Below are 22,092 nucleotides of genomic sequence, written 5' to 3'. Positions count from 1 at the left end.
AGAAAAATGAGAAATGGTTTGTAAATATGCTGAAGACCTGGAGCTAGGGAGAGTTTTTCCCTGCTGGTGGCTGCATTATAAGGTCCTACATGCAGGCATTGAAAAAGGTTGAGTGCCTGATGTGAGAGCAAAAAGAGGCTGAGGACTGATGCTCAGTGTTTAATCAGTGAATTTTCAGCCTTCCAGCTATTCCCTGTCTGCATCTGTCGTTCCTGATGAGTGGTCTCTTCCTGTAGAGAGTTTGTCTGCATTTGCTTGTTTTTCACTGCTCCCACTGTGCTTGCATTAAAATGTAACTGGTGTTGGTACTGCAAGCAAAACATAAGGATTGCAGCAAGTGAGAAATAAGCAGCAGTCACAGCCAAATGCTTCATCTTGACTTGATGCAAATATTCAAACAAAAAAAAAGAAATTCTCATGAGGAAGGAAAAAAGCCTCATAGCAACGAAAAGCAGAATCTAGAAACTGTGAGGTGGCATTTCTGTTATTATTTTAGTGTGCTTTGAGGGAATGCTTTTGAAATACGCATAAAAGGATTTCATAAAATGTAGAAATAGGGACAAATGCTATGTAATGTTCTAATATGTATGCAGTTGTTCTCCTTCTACTCCAGGGAGCTATGTAAACACATTTCGTTTAACCTCCTCACTTATGTGTGAGGTGATTAAGTATTGTCCATATCTCACACATGAAGAAATTACAATGCAGGGTCAGATTTGAAGCAGGCTTTGCATGCTTTCTGAAGCCTATTTTTCTGCAAGACTTTGGTGCTTAATGCTACCATCCCAGCCGATTTTTCTTCTGAGTGACAGAAATAATCTCCCAAACTTCATCTGGAATCCAGCTGTATGTTTGTGAGTACAGAGAAGGGCTGTGTGGGGGAACACTTTCTTCCTGTACTTCGGGCCTGAATTTTCTTCATAGCAGAAGTGACACTAAAATAGAGAGGAAGGCTGATCTGGTGGTACAGAAGGCTTATGTGACAATGACAACGGTATGATTCTAACCCCTAGAGAAACATCACAGGCATCAGCAGCACCAGAAAAAAATGCAAACTAAGCTTCCACGATATGTCAGGTTATGCAGTACTTCCCACACCAGACAGGGACTCTCCATTGCATTGAAGAAAAGCTGGCAAGGAGCAAATTGATCAGTCATCAAAGTGTTATTGTTTAGTTATTATTCCCAAAGACTATATGTCTTGGCACACCATAATTCTACAATAACTATCATAAAGATGAGAAAGACTTTAAATGGCAGTAAGAATTAGTGGGTATGTGGGATAAAACAGTTGCAATTATTTCCTTCACCACTTTTTGTCATTCAAAAATTGTGGCAAAATATTCTTGGAAAGTCCCACTGCAGTGACTTCTTACATAGCAATTTGCCAACCACTTCTAGCAAAAGAGAAGGGGCCATGTGGGAAGCCACACAGAGGATTAATTGATGATCCAACCAAGTTAGTGATTTGTTGTAAGAAGTTTATCTGCAGTGTTCCACCTTGTTTGGACAATGATTCATTGTCACTAAAGAGAGTAGAAGCTAATCACCAGATAGGGGAAGGGAGAGAGATGATGTTCAATGAGAAAGGATTGTAATTGCATATGCCACTACAAACTGTTCCATGCTGATGAAATTTAAAGGTTGAGCATAAGTTATTATTTTAATAACAGATGACTGGAGCAAATCATCACTGAAGGTGCATTTAAAATACTCTGAAAAAAAAAATGCTTCAAGCTATCTAATATCAGTTCCGTATTTGCAAGTGCATTCTAAAAGCAGTAGATAAAAAATTATCTCTGTCTTAATGGGGAAATAAATTCAGAAAAAGCAGATGAAATTCTGGTTTTGATATCAAGCTGTCCTCTGTTTTTCCTCAAGAGAATGAAATCAGTAATAGTCCTCTTTATGATGCACATCTCAAAATCCCCACTGGCCACAGGTTGAAGTTTTGTTGCTGGGATTTTTTTCTGTTTTAGGTGGGGGGAACAATGACCTTGAATAAACTTTAAAGTTTCTGAGCATACATCTTCACCTCCAGCACTACTGCTCAGATAGTATGTAGATTTTCAATAATGCATCATAACAGTCACAACAAATTTTAACATGTTTTGTAGCTAAGAAGAGTAAGGACCAAATTTAATCCACACTTGCAGCAAAACTCCCTTTAATGTCTATGATGTTATGGAACTGTTCTGAGCTCTGAATATCAAACCTCTGTAGGAGGTTGCCCACTGTTGCAAGACAGCATGACAGAAACAAAAAATCCTTCTCAAGGGGAAGTAAGAGGCTGGTTTGAAATCAAGCATCACAAGTAACGTTGGACACTCTGTACTGTCCCTGTGGGACTGCTTGTCCAACCACAATGAACAGAATCAGGTAGATGCCACAGCTCTATCTGTGATATTGTTCATGCTAATCTCATTCTGTTGTGTGACACCTTGCTCAGCATTATTTTCCCTTTTCTGGGGATAGTATGGACAAAGCATGAGTTGGGTTCAGCTGCCAGTGAGGAACAGGTATTGGAGAGTTATATTCTTCAGGCTAAGGACTGGAATCTGAGGAGAGTGCTGAGGGTAGGAGGGCCTAGTAAACTTTGTTATACTCTAACTTTGCAATGAAATTTTTCAGGCTAAGTCTCCCTTTTCTGTCCATACTCCTGGTAAGTAGATATATGCAGGCACAAGGTGCTAATGGTGCTGAAGGAAGAGACAAATCCTTTCGTTTTTTGAAAGCCCTATATCTTTCACATCCGGCAAAGTATCCTTTTTCATAGTACTCTCATGTGAAGTTGTGTTACTGTAACAATGCAGAGATTACAATATCCATGTTTCAAACAGTACTGCTGCTTACAATAAAGAACCCTAAACTTAGAAATGTTGTTCTATTAATCTGCTAGAATCTTGTTTTGCTTTTTATCTCCCTTTTCAGCACCATCCAAAAACCCAAGAGAAAATAATATTAGGTATCTTTGGTTCTAAAGATTTTATGTCTGCTTTACAATGCCTGAATTCCATAAAACACTGCAAGTGTTAAGCAGCTGCAACGGCCATCAGTCACTGTAATAAAGAAACCTCTGTTAATGTGGCAGGGTATTTATTCTAGTCCCTTGCCAAACAAGCATCAACTGTAACAGCTCGAGGGGTTTTGGCTGAATGTCAGCTAAGCAAAGGAAACATGACACCTTGGAAACTTCAGTCTTCAAGAGCTGGTGAGGTGATGCTTCTGGAGGGATAAGAAGGCTAAAAAGGCAATGAAGCAGAAGCAGAATGTTTGTCAGCATTTAACCACATAGCCCATTAGGGGAGGAAAAGGCAGAAAACAAGAACCATAGCAGAGAGATTTGGTCAAAACCAGAACTACTAGCCAGCTTCTTTGTGTCTTCTGTTGTATTCATTGATGCTCAGAGCAAAAATAAAGGGGAAAAAAATCATGGATGGAAGTTTGTAATACAAAAAGCCAGATTCCCTTCTTTTTCCTGTCAACCTTGATTTTCTTGCTTGCGCTCCACTCCATTTCTAATCTGTTCACATCCCATGTCCTCTGCTTTTGCTGTCCCTTTCTCATTCCATCTGTTGTGATACCTCTCACTGCTGTAACTCCATCCCAGTGAAAATTAAAAGCATTTAAAATCTGACATTTCAAACAATGATGCATGACTTTTTTCACAGGGCCTCCCTGATTCCTTTAGTTCTTCTGCCAGGCTATACAAGCTGTAGTAACAAGGATGCTTGGAAGCAGTATAGAGCAAGTGAAGGATGCTTCTCTCTTACTGAACCTAGGCACAGGTATAGCCTTCTGCTACTTTGAATGCAAGAGCCTCTTGTACAACCCATGGCTCTCCTTGTGGATGCCCTGTGCTGATCAGGATCTCAACCTCTGCATTCAGGAGCATCACTACTCCACTAAAAAGTATGAGAAGAGAAAAAAAAAAAAAAGGCAAAATTTTAGAATTTTTCTTTGGGGAAGCAGAGGAGAGCTGAGAACTGCACTTCCATGTGCAAATTCAACTGTGGAAACTCAGCTTTCTCCTGTATCTGGCTGGAATGGGCAGACTTTTGTTTAATTAAAACTGTAGTAATTATCTGCTTGAGAAACTCCAGTAGCAACAGAACTCTGGTGGAGGCACAGCAGGGAGCTTCTGCTTACTGGATGCTTGTGGCCAAGTTACCCACCTACTCACTCACAGGCTGTCAGATCTCAGATGCTTCAGTGTCACTGTGTGGAGAAATCTTGCAATCCAGATGTGCATGCCACATGTGACACCTAAGCAATATTGATTGCTAAGAACAGGTCAGAACCTGTTATTTCAAACTTGAATTCTGAGTGGGAAGAGTTGTACCCTTCTGTCTGGATTCATCTGTGTTGTAACTTGCTTACTTTGGATCAGTGGATTACAAGGACAAGGAATTGATCACTTGTTCTTGAAATCTTGTCTAATAGTCATACTGTGTTTGTCTGTGCTGAAAACAGCCCAGGGTTCCAAGACATGATGTGAAGATTGTTCATGACATATCCCAAAGACTGTTTGTACAACCAAAATAGTGATCACAGAAAGAAGAGTGTAGTTTTATTACCGATGTAACTCAAGTTGCTTGAGTTTTAATAACAGACACAACATGGAGAAAAAAACAAACAAAACAACCACACCAAAACCCAAAGCAAGCAAAAAACAAAAACAAAACCAAAAACCCAACCTCCAAACATTTGTTTTTATGTGAGAAATTATTTCCAAACAAGATCTCTCTGTTTAGAGGATGTAGGAAATTGTGCAGGGAAGTGCTCTTCTTTTGTTTTCGACAACCAACCTACTAACAGTCTTGTCCCCTCCCCTTCACTTCTGTAACTGCACTGAACTGTAGCTCAGCTTCTCTGCTACACCCAGACCTCTGGGCCATCACCTGCTGTTCAGTGCAGACCTGGTGCAGTGCTGTCAAAGCGCTTTGGGGTGTCTGTGACACACGGCTCTGTCCCAGGGTACAAGAGAGGATCTCCAGCTGAGTGCAACTGTGTGTACATTTAATAATAAATTCTTCATTTCCATTTTTGAAATTCAGTGTGCTACAAGGTTTTGTCTAGGATGAGATTTTTGTAATAAAAATATGCCTCTAGAAAGTCTTCTCTAAGGGAAAAGTCTTAACAGCATCAACAAGTTGAAGTATATTTCAAAAAAGAACATGAGAAATTAATAGTTCATGCCACCTTCCCCAGTTTTAAGATATTTGTAAGGAAAAACCAAGAACTCTTTAAAGGGAGTTATTGATACTTTTCACTTAATTTGTTTAAAGCTATTAAACATGAATTACTGACAGCACATGCAATGTCACTGCACATTTAATTCATAATTCTTTCTTTTCAGTCACAGTACTTTTGATCTATCAGAATTTCATTACTTTGGCTTTCTTTTTTTTTTTTTTTTTTAGCTGTTGACCATGATAGTGTATTTTGCTAACAACATCAGATTTAAAAATAAAATGTAAGGAAAATTGAAGGGAGCAGGGCAGAGTGTTGGTTATGTTCAAGCACCATGGTTCAGCAAGGCTCTCTCTCCTCAGAAGAATAATGAGAAAAGATTTTTTTTTTCTTCCCAGATTTGGAAATTGATAAAAAAGTAAATACAAGTTAAATGACTTCCCTCTCATCCACACACACACACTTTCCTCAAGTAAGTTGTGTTGGAAAACATTCTCAAGGATGCTTATGACACTTGAGAATATCTCAGTTTGAGAATAATGGCTTTAAATTACAGCATCTTTCATCTTTACTGGTCTGAGTACTTCATTATCTAAGATTCAATTGGTTGCTAGCTGTTATCTGATGGGCTCCTGATTTTACCATGAGAATGCTTAGAGCATTTCACTCCAGCTGTTATGGTGCCTACAAAATTTTTAGAGGCAAACTGAAATTACAAAAAATCATTCTTTGAGGAATTTATTGCTTTGAAAGAAAAGATCCTGAAGAAAAGAAGGCTCCTAGGAGACCTCATAGTAGCCTTCCAGTACCTGAAAGGGGCCTTAAAAGAAAGCTGGGAAGGGACTTTTTACAAGGGCTTGTTATGAAAGAGAGAATGGATTGAATCTTGAGGAGGGTAGATTCAGGCTGGATATTAGAAAGAAATTTTTTACAGTGGGGGTGATGAGACACTCTGAGGGGTGGTGGATGCCCCAACCCTGGAGGTGTTCAAGGCCAGGTCGGATGAGGCTTTGAGTAACCTACTATAGTGGAAGGTGTCTCTGACAATGCCAGAGGTGTTGGAACTGGATGATCTTCAAGGTCCATTCCAACCCAACCCATCCTATGAATCTGTGAAATAGAAAATATTTTTTCCAAAATGCTAAAGTGCCCTGTTTAAAACTACTACTTATATTAAAACTAGTTTTGAGTTTTTAAAAAATCTGAAATCAAAATTTTCAGAACTAATTATCTAAAATTATGTTGCCTCAGGGTGGCTGCAATTTGAGAATTTTATTTTGTCTTTTTTTCTTTTTTCCCTTTTTTTTTAGCAGTCCTATTATTTAAGTTGGGTTTTAATAATCAGAATATGTGAAAACCCCAACATATAAATAGAAAGTTGCTGTCTACACATTCTGTCTGATCTGGATCAGTTACTTCAGTGCCAAAGCATTCATACATACTTGTGTGTAATTTAGGAGTTTAGAAAATAGCTGAAATAGTTACAGCTGAGAAGTTGAAGTTATAGGCATTTAAACTTTGTGTCTTGTTAGCTCTTTACACAAGTCCCAAAGGCAAAGCATTTTCCCCCTCCTTTTTCTCCAAATATTTTTCCTTGTTTGTTTACATTAAAATGGATCCTGGGGTTTTTGTTTGCTGTGTTTCTTGGTGTTGTCATGCAATTTTGTTCAGAAACTGTCCCAGTGCTACTGGTGAGAAAAAAAATATCTCTCTCCATAAACATAATTAGCATGAAATGAATTATATATGTATAAAAAATGTACCACTTATCATGAGCCTTTTGTGTTGCATAAACAAATGATGAAGACTAGATGAAATGCATAGCTAAAAACAGTCTTGTCCAAACCAGTGCAGTCCTTGTTACTTATGATAACTCCAGCACTTTCTATTAAAATAAACCTCTTAGAATAGCTATTCAATGACTGCACAGATTCAGCATTAACTTGCAAGTATGCAATCTTTATGGCAGATTTTCAGGCGTCTCCCATGCGAATAAGAGGAATATTTGTGAAATGATTTATTATCACATTCAGTGCTAAAGATTATTTTGTGCCTGGCACTGTGGAGTTCCTCAGCAGGGCATGGCTACTCATATCAGCAAACATTAGAAACATTCTCTACACATTACCTGTATTTCCAGTGCTTTTATCTTCATTAGCTTCTAGTCTCATTCATTGCATATGTTGCTTCATTGTGTTTTCCTTAAATTCATAGAATCACAGAATCCTTAGGCTGGAAAAGACCTTTATGATCATTAAGTCGACGATTAACCTAACACTACCACAATGTCCCTAAGCTCCATGTCGACACATCTTGTAAGTACTGCCAGGGATGATGATTCAACCACTTTCCTGAGCAGCCTGTCCCACTGCTTGACAGCCCTTTCAGTGAAGAAATTTTCCCCTAATGTCCAATCTAAACCTCCACTAGCACAACTTGAAGCTATTTCCTCTTGTCCTGTCACTTCCTGTGTGGGAGAACTGACCAACACCCACCTCACAGAGTCTACAGGGCAGAGAGATGTCTTGCTGTGAATCTGTCTGGGGTAGTCACTCAAATGCTTCTCTGCTTTGTTACAAGGTGAATCACCAGCACACACTGCCACTTAAAGTTCAAAAGCAATGGTAATGATAATATACCATACCACCCCCTTATGCTGCTTGTCCTAAGAAGGGTAGGTATTGATGCTTGTTCTGAAGATCACTTGAACAGCTTTTGTCTGAATCCCTACCCTCATAAACAATGAGAAGAATTGATTTCCAGGGTATAATTTACCTTCAAGTAAAATAAATTTGCATGTACCTAACCGAAGTCTTGACACAGAATCCTGTTGAAATAATTTATCGCTCTACATGCAAATGACAACTATTTGCTATTTCCACCAGAAAGATGGGAAAAAACATTGAAGTTGATAACACTTTATATTCTAGTGCTGAGTTGAGCCTTAGGATGAGGAAATTCTCTCTGCACAGTTTGGCTAGCTTTTGGCTTTCTATTTTTCATCTATCTTTTATCTTAAAACTGTTTTTTCAGGAACTTCAATATCAGATAAATGTGATGCACTAATACCTGAGGCTATTTCAACTCTTTGAAAGGGCTTGTTTTCTTATATGCTATCTGTATTTGGGCTGGACATGCGTACAGCTTTTTGTCACTGTAGAATGCAAAATGAAGGACGTTGACATGATCTTCAGAATCCCTTGTGAGCCTGCTTGTAAAGCTTGCAACACTGAGCCAAACTCCAGCATATGACTAGCCAAGGCAATGGTTCTCTGTCCTTTGAGATTTAATCAATATGTATCTAATCCTCAGAATGGGAAAATGTCACTGTGAATAAACAGTGAGTTATTTTAAAAGTAAAAAACATCAAAGCAAAGCTTTATTTATCAGAGTTGCTAGAGAACTCTTTCTGCCTCCCTTTCATAATGCCTTTTGCGTGGCCACAGTTTGAACATATTGCTAACCATCAGTGCTAATGCTTAAGATGTGTCTGGCTCTGATCTGTGTCGGTGTCACGGCTGCACTTAGCAGAACTATAAATCATACATTAAACTTCAGATCTGGAAGTTCACTGAAATTCAAATTATTTTGTTTTTAGATTTGCATCACTGGTTTGAGTTCATGAACTTTTATCTGTTACTTACTCATTTCTTTGGAAAAAAAATCTGATTAAGGGCAAGCTGTAAATGTTTTGCAGCTAAGGAGGAATCTGTGCTGTGTCTGCAACTGATGCATCTGACCTATCAGTCTGTCTTACTGTGGAACTGCTTTATAGAAGCAAAAGAACATTTGCCCAAATAAATTAAATTCTTCTAGAAAAATTACTTTTATCATAATAGCTGCATCTCCACTTGAGCTTTGTCTTACTATATGGCTCTAAATAAATCTGAACTGTGCATATTTATATTATAGGCAAGGTGAATAATTATGTCTAAGCCATGTAAACGTTTTTTTCCCCCTAATTATTATTAATTAATTATTTATTTCTAGACATTGCTTAGAGGGTGTGGGGTTGTTTTTTCTTTTTGTTTTGCTAAATATTTTCTTTTCTATTTGGACAAATCTAAAACAATTCCCGTTAAAGTTTATCCTTTAATATTTATTGTCAAACAATGTGTATCTTTCACGCTGAGCGTATTTTGGCATTGACAGGTGTCTGCCTGGGCTGGAATGCACACTGAAATCACACTTCAGGGGCTTAGTTTCAGATTTCTGATCAGGTTGTTTGTCTTGTACTGCACTGTGGTGGATTTTGGAAAGTGAAAAGCTGTCTCTACCACATATGCAGTCAGACTGCAAAGAAAAACCTGTAACAGAGAATCACAGCCCATGTAGGGTTACTGGGGACAGTCAGAGAGACACAGCTCTAAGACAGATGTAATGGAAAGCATTCCTGAGTAATCAGAAGCCTCAAGAGTGTTTTAAATTATAAAAGACTCTTGTGAAAGTGAGCAGCAGGCAAGAAGCTGCTGGAGGAACATGTATCTAAACATCCGTGCTTAAATTTTCCATTTCAAAGGAGAACAAGCAGCAGTGTGCTATGTATGTCTGCATCCGAGGCTTTTTTCCTCTCTTGTTGTTTGCAGAGCAGTTAGCACATGACTGGCGCTAGGAGCTTGAGATGAGGTCATGTATTATTGACCCCAGAGCAGATTGCTAACCAGATCATATCCCAGTGAGCCACCGAATCATCATCTAAAGCTTCCCTTTTACCTTCCTGCTGTAGAACACAGAGTGTACATCTGAGTAGTTGGAGATGACTCTGGTACAACGTGGGTAGGTGTGCTCCCACTGGATGTTGATGGTCTCGTAGATCCTAGCCCAGGAAGTGGCACAGTTTCTATCCAGTCTCTCTGGAAAGCATTGTGGTTTCCACCTTGTCTCTCCAATGGACGCAGACTAGGAAAGCCCATACCTCCGTGCAGCATATGGTCTTGCAGGCTCTCATGACAACAGTTATCATATTTAATAAATGTGCTGTTGTACAGGATTAAGGGATAGGATAGACAAGCTTTCAAAGGCTGTTTCTGGAATTAGTAGTGACTTGTGCCTGATGTGAACCTCTAATGTGTGACTGGATGGTTTGGAGGTATCATGGCAGCCTCTTTTTGAGAGACTGGATGAATTAGCCTGTAATACTCTTTGTGACAGCTCTTGAGTATGTATAAACTCTGCTAGGATTTGTTTCTGGCTTATAAAATTACCCAGAAAACCAGACATTCTCACTGACACTGGACAGAAAGCTCTTTGCCTAGGAATTTCTCCTAGGAATTTCAGACAGTAACCAGCCCACTCTCCAGTTTCCTCTTGCTTGGAAAACTGCAATTATTTCCTTGTAAGTCTCTAGCCAAGACAAATCCTTCACAGGACATTTTCACTATAAAAGTAAGCAGAGGCAGGCAATGCCTTGAAGCAACCACTGTCATGTGGGAACAGCTTTTCAACCTACTATAGTGATTCATAATCTGACTTCTGTTTCGATTCACAAAGCTCAAAATAAAGTTCAGAAGTATCAGAATTTGTGAATTCCTGGCATGTGTATTTTTGTACATGTACAGGGTTCTTACTAGAAAAGGCCCTTGCATGCTTCTGCCAAGTGCTCCAAGAGAAGCTTAGACTTAGCTTGCTGGGTGCAAATACTTTTCAAATACTTACAGGAAAGTACTTCTGTTGGAATTGCTGAGAGCTTTGAATACCTGATCTGAAATGCCCAGACATGACCTGAGCTCTCTTCTGTTTCCTATGTATACCTTGGGTGCATCTTCCTGCTATATTTGCCTTGCTGAATTCACAGAGAAGTGGTGGTGATGGCTCTTGGCAGCCACTGCCACTTTATACCTCTTTAGAAGGTACTGGCATGCAAGTAACATTATTTCTTTATTTCTTTCTCTATTTTCCTCTTTGAATTCAAACCAACTGGCATGAACCACCATAACTCACTGTTTCCAGGAGGTGCATAGTGGTACCAGTAAACAGAACAAAGCAGATTAATTAGCCTGGAAAGCAGCAAAGGAAGAAATCCAGATGGACTAGCCAGCCTTCTCTACATCCAGCTGAGTATAAACAACACTAAGAAATTAGAGAGATGCATGAAATGCCGTTGTTTATGGCCAGATTAAAAGCATGGGACAAATTCCAACTACTCCTGCAAACAGCTCAGCAGGAAGGGTATTTCATCACATGGTGAACCAAGGAATGTACATTTGGGAGAGAGGTACATTCCCCTCACCTTCTGCAAGACCTGAGGAGCCTTGAGGTATTTATGGCAACTGCAAGGAAGTGTACAAACACTTTTTCCCCCCAAAAAGGGGATTGGATTTTAATGAGCTTTAGTGTTTCACCAGCTCATATTTTCAAGTATTCCAAACATTATTTATCACTGAACACTCAAGGTTTCTTTTAGCACAACACACTCCAGAGCTCTCTGTGCTGACAGGAAATATCAGTACTTGATTGTAAGTGGCACCCTGCACAGTAGGAGAGGAAAGGACAGATTCCACCTCCTGTCTCCCCATTCTGACGCTCTGATATGGCTCCAGGGCAATTCCTCTGGACAAGGGGATATTGTAGTGGTAGAAGAGTGTTTGTCACTCTTTCTGACAAGCATAGGAATGAGACCTAAAGCAGGTGGAGTGATATGCTCCTGGTCAGTGAGACTGGCCAGATGCAGAAGTGTGACTACCTGCAGCAGAGTTTGGACAGGGCAGCAAAACACCAGGGCAGAAGAGGATGGCCTTCTCCTCACTTCCACAGGGAGGTGAGTAGTAGGCATTCTTTGTGTGTGAGAAAAAGGCAGCACTAACCTAATAACTTCCTGTCTATAGTGTTTGGAAGCATTTGATGCGCAGCCTTGCCAAGTCATTGTGAAATTGGCTGTGGCATAGGGTCATATTGCTGTGTATTTTCTTACACTCGTGTTACCTGCAAAGAGAAAGATGATGCTGGAGACTAGTTGGATTAACTCAGTTGAGAATTTCCCAGCTAAAGGAGATCTCTTAGATAATATGCACTTGAGGTATCCAGCTCCTTTTCTTCCTTGCCAGAGTTTAGGGTGGACCAGATTATACTGTAGCATGTGGTTGCTTGCGAGCTGTTTATAGCCTGCAGACTTAGTCCTTAGATGTGAGGCAGTATTTGGCCAATTTAATCAACTAGTACTCTGGCCAGATCACTTCTTTTGGCAAGCAGTTTATTAAGGAGATAGATGATTGCTCGGAAAAGCTAAATGAATCATATTAGCAACAGAATCTGCACTAGAAATAATGGAGAAGAACCAGGATGCATTTGAATTTTGTAGCAAGTTTAAAGCTCTGAGATCAGAATATTAGGGGTCCATGCATGTTCAAAAATCTGTTCCTAAGGAAAGTGTGCTTGTGCCTTAGCTTTCACAGACAAACTAATTTCTATGTGGGAAGGCCTAGAAACTTCTCTAAATAAGGTGGACCTAACTAATCATTTGGGCAACTCCATCCATATAATTAGGCATGCTCCTTTCCAGCAAAATTCCTTGGCTGGAAACTTTCCCAGAAGAATCATCTTAAGTATGCTAATAAAATGGTCTCTTAATTTGGACAGACCCTTACCTAACTTGGTCAAAGATCAGTTGTACAAGCATAAGGAACTTCAGCAAAGACTTTCTGAGAAATTTGGTGAAAAATTTTAATGGAATTACAGAATTCATTATGTGTTATCGGTGCATTTAAATGAAACTGGCAGATGTCCTATGTTCTTTGATAAATGTGATCTGTCCCATCACCATAGAGTGGTCTCTAGCAGTTATTTATTACATGTTAAATTATGGTGATGGCACTCAAATAAATGTTGTGGTTTGGAGCACAATGAAAATCTTGATCATCTGTCCCTCCCAGACAGAGGTATTATTTGGGAAGTACTGTATAAACAAGGGGATTCAGTGTCTGGTTCAGAGTTCAGAAGTAAACAGGAGAGCCAGTGGAGGTCAAGGTCTCCTGGTACCCACTGTTGCCTTTCTGGCAGACCAAACTTCCTTTCAGTCTGCTTTCAGCCCTGACTTAAAGTAAAACAGTTGTCATTATCAGCCCCTTCCCTCATATATCTGGGCTTTTAAATACTGCATTGCCTTTGTATGATTCTCCAGGGTTTCCTCCATCCTATTGAATTCCATTTTCCGTTACAAAGTGGGGACTAGATGGAGTGTTTACTTTCAGAAATCCAGTCCCAGAGGAAACAATTATGGCTTTCCTCTTCTTGGCCATCTGTCTTGCTGATAATTTCTTGTGCTGTACACACAATTTATTTTTAGTTAATTCTGATCTGTAGCATGTGGCTTTGTTGCCTTAATGTTGTGTTGCCATTTCATGATCATTTACCAAGATGTTTCCACGTAGTCATGTTCCTTAAAGTCAACTTGTATGTGAAGAAACTAACCACCCATTCCACTTCTGTCATTCTTGGCAATATACAAAGAGTCTAAGATTTCTTGCTGAGTGTGGAAATGGCAGTCTTCTGCTGAGAAGTAATTTTTTTTTTTTAATGTCCAACATGATTTCAGATTGCTTGAAATTCTTAAAGTACTGTTCACATAAATTAAAAGATGAAAAAATCTACCTCAACTCAATAAACAATAGATCCTAAAGTACACTGTCTTCTTGCCCTTCTCAGAATACTAAAATAGAATAGTTCAGTTGGGAGTGACCTAAAACAATCACCTCTCCTATGAAGAAAGGCTGGGAGAGTTGGGGTTGAAGGGAAGGCTCTTGGGAGATCTTATTGTGACCTTTCAGCACTTAAAGAGTACTTATAACAAAGATGGGAACAATGTTTTCAGCAGGGCCTGTTGTGACAGGACAAGAGGAAATGGCTTTAAAATAAGAGGGTAGATTCACACTAGATCTGAGGAAGATTTTTTTTTTTTCTACAATGAGAGTGGTGAAACACAGGAACAGGTTGCCCAGAGAGGTGGTAGAAGCCAAGTCTGAACCTTCCCTGGTGCAGCTTTGAACCATTCTATTGTGGCCTATCACTGAATGTAAAGGAGATCAGCACCTCACTCTCCACTTCCCATCCTCAGCAAGATGTAGAAAGCAATGAGGTTGCCCCTCAGCCTCCTTTTCTCCATATGGATAAATCCACAGTTCTCAGACACTCCTCACAGGACATGCTTTCAAGTTCTTCCATCAGCTTTGTTGTGTTCTGGATATACATGAAGTTTGGATTGGTTCTGGCAGCACTATTTGTCAGTGCCTGACAATACAAGAATGTGGTTTGGGGTCAGTGATATCTTGTACCAAGACGACTGATGGATGCATGGTCATGTCATCTTTGGTACAATGAAAGGAGAGAGATGTTCTACCTGGACAAGAGAGCTTCCTGAGAAAGGGAAATGCTGACCCCAAGAGAACAGTTAGCTAAGGTGAATTTACTGCTAACTGTAGATAGGAAACTTTCCTGAGGTGTCCTAGACTATTCTGCATTGCATCATGTAGATATATCCTTGAGATCAGAGAAATTCTGTTGTTTTTTTTTTGGTGCAATCTTGTGTCTTTTTTTTTTCTTTTTTTTTTCTTTTGGTTTCTGTTGTTGTAGTAGGTTGTTTTTAAAAAACAAAACAAAACAAAACAAAACCAAAATGAACAACAACAACAAAAAAAAACCCAACAAAACACCCAAACCCTATGAAAGTGGCTTTCAGCTCCTATGATGACCAGTATGTGATTCACTGAGTGAAGACTTAAGATGAGAGATCCCACCTATATGTTGGAGTTCTGAGATTTCTTGATTGGTGACTACCAAGGTGTAGGATGAAACCCCACAGGCAGAAAGGGACCAAAATTAAAACCAAGCATCATGTAAGAAGATGACAAAACAAAAATATTAAGTAAGTAAATGTAGTAGCAACACAGAGGGTGCAGAAGATTGGAGATTGAATGTCCACTAAGGCACTGTTTCTTTTTATGTTCAACACTAGAAAGAGGAAAGATGTTATTGTTAATGCATGCCTTAGTGAGACAGGATATCACTTGTGGAGAATTGGGAAAGCAGTGTCAAAGTGTGGTGGGTGGTGGCAGGAAGCATAACATCAGCAAACTTCTCTCAAGGTTCACTGATCTTGGGATGAGTTGCTTTTAAAAATCCAGAACCACTGAAGACCAATTGGCATTTATATATCAGCCAAGCAGTAGTGCTCATACTCTTATACAAAGAACTTCCCAAGAAATAATCCCCTCATTGCTTTCAGGGATGCAGGTTCTGTAACAAAGAGGAAAAGTACTAATAGACCCTGAGGAACAGATTCACTCCTTCAATATGCTGATTCATATAGGGAAAGCTGAGTTGACACTCTGCAGATAGAAATATTGAAGGTATCATGGCAATGTTATAAGGGAGAATTTTCAAAATCTCCTGTTTTTTGAGCTTGATAAAGAAGAATAACTCAGGCAACTGAAATTGTTGCTTTCATTTCTTCCCAGTCCTGCAGTCAGCAATCATCCTACTGGGTATGTTCTGGTCCATATGTGAAATAAAGTGTCCAACTGAACTTACTTTTAGTGTCCTAAATCAAGAACGACCCTACCAAATCCAGTATTACAGTAGGCAGAATAATTGAAAATGTGTGTAGAAGCTATGAGTAAGATTATCTCTGCTGAATACATTGTTTAATTTGCTCCAATCTATAAGCTATGGTGCTATTTTGAGTAATGGAAATTCTAGTGTCTTGGCTTCCAAGAATTCTCAACAAAATCTACCAAAGGCCATCAAAATTTACTTTTCTGTGTGTTTCTAAAATGTACAAGAGAGGAAAGTTTCAAAGATGTGTTAGTCATAGATTCATAGAATGGTTTGGGTTGGAAAGGACCTTAAAGATCACCTAGTTCTCACCCCTGTGCCATGAGCAGGGACACCTTCCACTGGACTAGGTTGTTAAAGGCTTTCCACAATATTTAAGAGGAATTCTTAGAAGGATTCCAAAGCCAAAAGACACTCTGAATATTTAACTTGATCTTGAGTATAAATAGACCACAAATGTTCAGACAGTGTTTTCTCAACACCTGGATTTTATGAATCTTTTCCATAACTGAGTTCCATTTATTAAGGAGGAATATTTTTTTTAAAGCTAAACTCTTTTGAAAAGCATATTTAGGAAAAGAAATGGGCTATATTTTTGTTTCAATGCCTATTTTAAGTTTATGATTCATCTCTAAATAACTAACACGATTGTATCCCACATGACTTAGGATAAAGTAAGCAGTAAAGAGGGGTGGGGAGTGCCTTCTGTGAATTCCTTATATGCTGATAAACAGATGGGATATAAATAATTTTGGTTTTATAACCTATTTAAAAAAAAGACTCATAGTTTCCTGTAACTCTGATATAATGATTAGTTTATAGTAGATAATGTAGCATTCCAGCAGAGAGCTCTAATGCTGTCTCAAGGCTGTAACATTACATTAAACAGTATTTGTTACTGATGGAAAAGAAGGGAAATAATTACTTTGGTTATGACTATATCAAAGCCACTGGTCTTCCAAACAAGATAGGAAAAATATCACTTTAGATGCTAGATTGTACAACCTTAGATGATTTTCATCAAGAGTAATACTTAAAACTCATGTCTCAGCTTTGCAGATGTCCAGGGAAACCTATGTACTCTTCCAGTGTCAAATAATCTGAAGAATGGAAGGCACTTGTAGTGTACATAGGTGAGGAATTGAGGAACATAGGTGAGAAATTGATATAGAAGAAAAGTAATCCTTAAGTATTGTAATGTGTTGAGGCAACCTTGTAGGTCAAAGGAAAAACAGACCATCTAGAAATTTAAGCAATAGAGGTTTAGAGGCTGTTTTTCCATGCAAGCAGATAAGGCTTTTACCTCTGATTCCAAGGGGAAGAAGAATAGTTATTAATATACATCAGTGCCTCAAATTCAAGCTAAATGTTTTTTCTAAGATAAAGCAGCTGAAGTGATGAAGACACTGTGAGATTTACATGGGATGGCACTCTGTAAAAGACAATCTAAAAAGTCAGATTAATTACTTCAGTTTTCCGTAGAACAAGGTTTTATTAAGCAACTTCCTTTGAGGTATCTCCTTCACTGCCTTTAAATTCCACTCAAAGAAACCATGATGCCATCCTCTGACAGCTTCACAGATTGCACTGAACCAATTAAATCAAACAAACCTTATGGTTTGTGGAACAGACTACAATCTGTTATTCCAAAATCATATTGTCTCAAAGCTGATTATCAGAAAGTTTTCTAACCTGAAAAGGTAACACATATCAATAGTTACAGCTTTCTGGAAAAAAACACATAAGGTTATATATCCTAACTGACAGTTCTGTGGTGGTACTGGTTTTTAATGAATTTTAAGCGTAGAAATCAATCCATAGATTCGTCTTAGGCTTCCAAGTGACTTTGGAATAATTCCATAAAAAGGTTAAGCTTCTGAATTCCGTCATCAGGCTTTCCATCTTAAAAAATCAACCAACCAACCAACAAGCAAAAACCCATAATCTTCCTAAATAAACAATACCCTGGCATGAAAGCTAAAATGTAACTTGCTGTACTCTACTGGGGTCCCTGTTCTGGATGGATGAAGATCAGAACTCTTCCAAATGTAATGTCTTTGTCCAGAAACACTCCTCATACATCACTTGCCAGGCAATGGAAACAAGACTTGGCTAGAAGGGCTTGTAGATGGGACTTGGTCAGGAATCCTCAATACAAAGAAATTATAGGCTGAAGTTTATAGATTCCTGTGATTGAGCTGAAAATGAAGGTAAATGCAAGAGAGGGAAAAGTGTTCTGAATAGAATTTCTATGCTCTTTATGGCTAAGTGGAGACTTGAGATAGCAATTCCAGCAGCTTTTCAGTGGAAACTGAACACTAAACACCGGTGTGAGTTGAATGCATTAGGAAGAAATTAATATGGTTGTAGATATCCTAAGTAAAGTGGCAGAAGACAAATGCCTGCACTGATATGATACTAAGCAGGTTATGAAACTAAAGTCCTATCTTGTCCTCTTTGGCACCGTGAAAAACCTACAACATTAAATGGGAGGCATATAAGGAGTGCAAAGTGAAGTCCATTAACCGTGTCCACAGGATAAGTAATGAGTCATAACAAAGTCACTCTTGTCAGAGGTGCCAGTCACAGAATTGTTCTAGGAACTCAGCAGAGCTACTCTTTCAACAGGCTACAAACCCCACAATCTATACTTCAAGGGTTCAATCAGAATAAAGCCTCTAAGCAAAATTTGTCTTTCTGCACTCTGGAACTGTTTGGGTCTTTTGGTTTGTTTGGTGGTTTGTTTTTGTTTTTGTTTTTGTTTCTGTTTGTATTTTTTTTATCTCACTACAATTTCATCTGTGTGATGAGCATGAAATAGGCAAGTGATACCTGCAGTGCAGGAGGAAAAACAACATTGGGGTTTTGTTATTTCCAGTTGTGGAATGGTCCTGTGCTCTGGTTCTGCTAACCTGATTTGTTGGCAATTTCCCTGGATTGTATTATGTTATGTTATAAAATAATCAAATGGTTTGAAAGAGACATTATCCTCACATATATGTGAAATTTCCTCTGTTGTTTTTGGGGTGGGCTTATTTTGTTTTGGGGGGGTTTTTTATATATAAAACAATGCTGAACCACTTAATTTAACATTTATTCCTTTCCCATGTGTGTTTCCTTTTAAAATGGAATGTCTCACCTAGATTATCCTACAATCAAGATTGAGGCAACTGGGACAATTTTAAGAATTAGGTCCTATATATATGCTTGAAATACAAAGGAAACAGGAAAGTAAGGAGAATTCTTGTAAGGTCAAAGTTTGAGTCTGACTTTAGGAGACCACACTCAGTATGCTTTCTGAAAGACAGAATCCACCTGAAACAAAACTAAGTCAGTAAATATCAAGCTGAAAATAGTAAGGAAGGTTGTGAAGAGAGTAGAAACTAGTTCATCTGAGAGAAACTGATGTGATCATATGAGTATTATAAAACTCAAATGCACGAGGCCTTCAAGGGAATTAATGGCTATTTTGATTTACCAGAATGTGAAGGAAACAAGAACTTTGTAAGTACTCTCTTTGAATCAGCTGTTATCACAGGGAAGTTTGGGGAATATTTTCTTGAGGCTTTTTCAAGTAATAAATATTGCCTAAATATTTATAAATATTGAATAGTAGCACAGAGAAAGAAATGAAAATGTAGAAAGTTATTTTCTTTAAAATACAAAACAAACATAAAATGCAACCAACCAAATCAAAGCAAACAAATTAGCAAAACCAAAAAAACAACAAAAAACACCCAAACAAACCACACTCAGGTACTTGGAAGAAGAGCCAAGCTGCTGAGAAAATACAATTTTATGCTTAAAATTATTTGTCATGCTGGAGGTCCAGGGAATAATAAATCACTTTACCTATCCCTTAAGGAATCACTAGGGAGATTCACAGCCCAGTAAAACCATCTTTCTGTACCCAACTAACATCTGCAGGCATAAAACTTCTAAAATTCAAAACAGAAGTGACAAGAAACAAATATTAATAAAAGGAGCATCATTATTGCCTGTAATGGGCAAGGATTATCTGGATATGTAAAGGAAATATGGCAGTCAGTTGCTCTTGCATATTCAGAATTGCACTGTGCATCTTTATGAACTGTAATACAACCTTTGTGGGGGATTTTCTTAGTTTAAACTAAAACCTTTATGAGGAACAGTACTAATTGCCTGCTGCTGGCAGGCATGGGAAGAGGACAGGCAAGCTGGCTTTCCTTGGCTTGGTGCAATGCACATAGTCAGGACTGAGTCACAATGCCAGTACTTGTACCACACATGAGCTGGCAAGTTCTCAGCTCACTACCTTCCAGAAACACTGCAGCATCTCACGGAATTCAAACTAAAAGGCAAGCTCTTGTTTGATTCCAATGTTTCTGTTGTTACAGCAGACAACAAAAATGGATAGCAAGCTGTTTGTAGAGGTGCTTCCTCAATCCCCATAAAAGATGTGTGCATGCTGTAGCTACTGCAGTGAAGTCACTCAGTCATTCAAAAATATTTGAATTAATTATTCTTTACCCTAAAAAACCCTGTAAGATTGCATTATGCAAAGCAAAATATATTAGTTGGAATGCTATAGTGGGCAGACTCTCTTGGGCTAAAAGGCTGATGTTCTTTATTAATCTCACTGCAAAGCCATTTACATTAGAAGACAGTAGCTGTGCAAGAAAATAGTGACAATTTCAGATGGTTTTAAATCTTTAAATGCCTGATATTCTTCCTCCCTGTTCAACAGAATATTGTCATGTCTAAATTATGTTCATTTCTAATTATTGTGCAAAGCTTAGAAACGAACAGCACTGAGATCTGTGTGATTCCATAGCTGCAAGGGAAAAGTGAGTTACAGTTAGATATTATTGTGAGTGGAGCAATTGCCACACTGCCTTACAATGTGATAAGTGAACTCTGGAAAATGTTAAGTTGTAGATTGATAAAGACTGGGAATAGAAGAAAACGTGCTTTTTTTTTGCCCCAGACTTGCTATCAGGGTTTGCATCTTTACAATGTTCTGCATTTCCTTCATTTAAAGTTAAATTTTTATTACAATTGAGTCCTTTTGTCACTCCTTCAGTAGATCTGTGCCATCAGTTTGAAAAACTTCATCCAAAACCACAACTTCCATATTAACTCACTTCATTTGATCCCTTTTGGAGAATCATAAGTCATGCTACATGCTGCATTAAGAAAGTAAAATATTTTCCTTTTCTCTTCTTGCCACTATTTCCCTTTATGAATCTCCAGTGAGGTTTGATGCCACCTTTGAGTTCCAAAAAGCCCTTGGAATGGTTGCCCTAGGACAGGAGTTTGTAGCCACAGTCACAAAAACATGCATGCCCATGTGTCAGGATGCCTGTGATAAACTCAAGAACTGGGAGAGCACAGTCACATGAGGGTTCATGGTATTAAGGGCTTCTGAGCCTTTGTTTTAAGAAGCTGAGGCATCTTTTTTTTTTTTGGCTCTGAGATGTTTTGAGGCACTTCTTGGACTCTGAAAGCAGGTTAATCCATTTCTGTAGAAGGAGACAGAGGGGGGGGTTTGTGTCATATTTGCAACAGAGGTGGTTTCCCAAGGCTGACATCAAGCCAATTTGTAAATTGCAACCAATTGGTAGTGTCAGTGTATCACTAGAGGTAATAATTAAATAACTACAACTATAGCTTTCAAAATACTCTCAAGTACTCTGAGAATAAAACGGGAAAAAAAATCACACAGTGCCATCAGTTTGAAGAACTTTATCTAAAACCACAACTTCCATATTAACAAAACTTGTCATTTCACCATAGCAAAAGAATCAGTACTAAGTACACAGATAGTGAAAGCAGTCAGTAAGTGGAAAACAATATGACAGGGGTTTAAAAGAATACATTTCTGGTAACTAAACTTGACAATTACAGTAAACTTGGAGAAAAGAGAAGACGTTTTAAAAGTCGTTTTTCTCTTTACAGATAGAGACCCACATTCCAAGAACGATGATTACAAGAGTAAAGGTTTTTTCTTTAAACTAACCCATACATTACAAAAAAGCAATACAGAGAAGCCCTGCCAACCTGTTAGTGCACACAACAGGGTAGCAGCCAGAAAGTACAGGAGAATTAAATTGTCAAGAATTATTAAGAAAAGTAACAATGGATACTAAAGGGCTCCTGTAAAGCTGTTTTACATGAGCTGAAGGATGTCATACATGAGCTGAAGTACAGATGCTTTCAGAAGTGTCACTACTTAGCTTATTTTGGAAAAAAAACCAAACAAAACCCAACAAACCAAAACAAAACCAAAAACAACACCAAAAAATCAAACAAAAATGCCCAAACCAAAAACAAACAAACCAACCAACCAAATGAGCCAATATTTGAGACAACTGA

Source organism: Indicator indicator, chromosome 4, assembly GCF_027791375.1.
Source record: "Indicator indicator isolate 239-I01 chromosome 4, UM_Iind_1.1, whole genome shotgun sequence".
In the NCBI taxonomy this organism is placed as follows: Eukaryota; Metazoa; Chordata; class Aves; order Piciformes; family Indicatoridae; genus Indicator; species Indicator indicator.
This window is presented reverse-complemented; position numbering follows the sequence as displayed.